We start from the raw sequence: 3,208 nt of genomic DNA on the forward strand, positions 1-3,208 counted from the left end.
TGCAATATCTCTTTTTGGCTCTAATAACAATGCTTGTCTTAAGGTCAGTTTCACCTGATATTAATATAACTCCACAAGTTCCTTGTGGTAAATGTGTGTATGGTGAGAATGTTCTGTCTTTTCACTTTGAAACTTTTTATGATTCTGTAACAAAATTATGTCTCTTGGAGACAACATATTATCAGATCACATTTTTATCAAGTCTGACAATCACCATATTTTTGTATATATTCCATTTACATTTTATGTAAATTTGTTTGACATTTAGCTATTTTATCTATGTACTTCATGTCAATCTTATATTCAAATACCTTACAACTTTATTTTGTACTGATCATTTTATATTGTGACATTTTAATTATTCTCTTTTTTGTAAACTTACTTTTGAGGTTTTTTTCTTAGAGATTAGTCTAGGAGTAATAATATACAAGTTATAGTGTCACAATCTACTTAAAGTTAACACTGACCTAATTTCAATAAAATATAGCAACTCTGTTCCAATATAACTCCATTTTTCCCTCACTTGTGCTGTTATTGTCATGTATATTACATTTATATAAATTATAAAACCAACAATAAAATAAAATAGATTTGGCTTTGTGCACAGTTCTCATTTTTAAAGAAGTTAAAAGAAAAGAAAATAGCATTTGTTTTACAATTAAATAGTATGTTTAATCATCTTATAACAGACAATAGGGCAGTAGTATAAACTTAAGTTTCTTTTTAAAAGTCACTCCCCTAAAGTAATCTGGAGTGAGGTAGATAAGTAGCTGTCCTAGAGGAGATTAGCCCATCAAGCTAAGATATACAACAAAGTGTTAGACCTGAAGAAGGGCAAAAAAAGAATAGATAAACAAGACAAATTGGACATGAAATATGCTCTAAAGCCCTTGATACATTCTCTGTCCCACAAAGAATTTGCTAAGGGATCTTGGATTGAATCTATTATTAGGGGACTTCAAGAGGCCAGGATATGAAAAGCTGAACAAAGGATTTATTGGGAAGAGTACATAGTTAAACTTTACTAAGTAAATTAGAAAAACATAGAGTATATGCTAACTTGGAATAGGCTTTGCATATAACTTTACATTGTAGTTATAAATTTTTACTTGTACTCCTGGAATCCTTTCCACGTGCCAAGTTTAAATAAAGATTTTGTTTGGAAAATATTTTGAAACAGTTCAATATTAAAGCTAAGCTATAACTTGTCTGAATGTAAAATCTACCAACATGTAATTGTGGCCTTTCATCAGAGTTTGAGGCTTCTGTAAGACAACTAGAAACAAATATTGGAAATTAATGATTTAAAGCAAATGTTTTTCTCTTAATAGATGCAGAAATCTATTTCTTACCCAGGCAAGCTCTCCAAAACTAACATTGTTAGTCAATGGAAAGGCTAGAAAAATACTTCTTAAGTCAGTGTGTTGCATATTCTCTTACATATTATCCCATCAAGTAACACAACATAGAACACTGACCAATAGGCATTTTTAGTATTTAACATATAAAATGTACATTGGGAACAGTGGAATATCACTGTTGCTGCCAGAATTTAATAATAAGTATAAACATCAGTAAATAATGGTAGCAAAAAAAAAATTTAGATGTTAATATTGACCAATTGCAAATGATATGTAGAAATATTCCTTGCACATTTTTATCAGATCTTCTCATTTTAGCATTAATAATATGGTAGCATGATAATTACTAAAACATGTTTTATGTGATTTTTATGATGCCTGGGTTGATAAGATATATATAAGAGAAAGTCCTCAACCATACACAATTAATTATCTTCCTGGGATGTAAGGATCCACAGACAGCAGAACTCCTGCCTGTCTAACTTAGTAACAGCTCATACGCGTAGAGTATGTTTAAATATGCCCAAACTGATTATTTTATGAAGCAGCTCCATAAGGAAGGAAAGATTATTATCATATCAAAGGATCCTAATTGTATTTCATTAGTAAGAGGACTGATAAGTTTGAATATATAAGAAATAAATATTTTCTAGCACATAGCTGTAAAAACAACCATTAAGATAAACATGAGATGGTATGTGTTAGCCAGATGGATGGCAGCATTAAAGATAAATTTGAAAAACTCCTTGTTCTGTTGTTACCATTGTTTCAAATTCTTGAAAAACAGTCTCTAAATTATGTTTATGTATGTAAAGAAGTATATAGAAAATGATTTTAATTTCAGCAATAATAAGTGCATGCAAATAAAACTGTTAACATTTTGTAAAAAAATCATTGACAGAAAGAATAGATTAGCATTATACTAAAGAATAATGCTTTTTTAGACTTTGTATCATCCTCAAAGACTTGCATAATTTTTTAAAGTACATGAATAGTAACTGTTACTGTATCTCTACTTAATGGAAATTATGATAGTATTAACACAAGCTCTAAATCATGGCCTATTATGTTAAAACATTGATCTAATTTGTTTCTATATATTTGAATAATAATACATAAATTATGAAATTATAAAATTAATAATATGCTTTGACAGTTTTCTATAATTCCAGTGGAGGACACCATCAATAGAACAAAAAAGCAACCTACAATATGGGAGAATATATTCATAAATAATTTAACCATTAGGGGGTTAACATCCACAATATATAAAGAATTCATATGTCTCAACAGCAAAAAGACAAATGACCTGATTAGAAAATGGGTGGAGAACCTGACCAGACATTTCTTCAAAGAAGACATACAAATAGCCAAGAGGCACATGAAAACATGCCCCACATCACTAATCATCAGGAAAATGCAAATCAAAACCACAATGAGGTATCACCTCATACCACTTAGAATGGGCACTATGCAAAAGACAAGAAATAACAAGTGTTGGTGAGTTGTGGAGAAAAGGGAGCCTCCTACAGTGCTGGTGGGAATGTAATTGGTGCACCCACTGTGGAAAGCAGTATGAAGGTTCCTCAAAAAACTAAATAGAAATACCATATGACCCAGTAATTCCACTCCTAAGAATTTGCTCAAAGGAAACAAAACCCCTGGTTCAAAAAGAAATATGCACCCCTATGTGTATTGCCACATTATTTACAATAGCCAAGATATGAAAGCAACCCAAATGTCCATCAACATATGAATAAGGAAAGAAGATGTGGTACATAGACACAATGGAATTTTACTCAGCCATAAAAAAGAAAGAAATCCTTCCATTTGCAACAACATGGATG

The sequence above is a fragment of the Manis javanica genome, chromosome 3 (assembly GCF_040802235.1).
Source record: "Manis javanica isolate MJ-LG chromosome 3, MJ_LKY, whole genome shotgun sequence".
Lineage (NCBI taxonomy): Eukaryota > Metazoa > Chordata > Mammalia > Pholidota > Manidae > Manis > Manis javanica.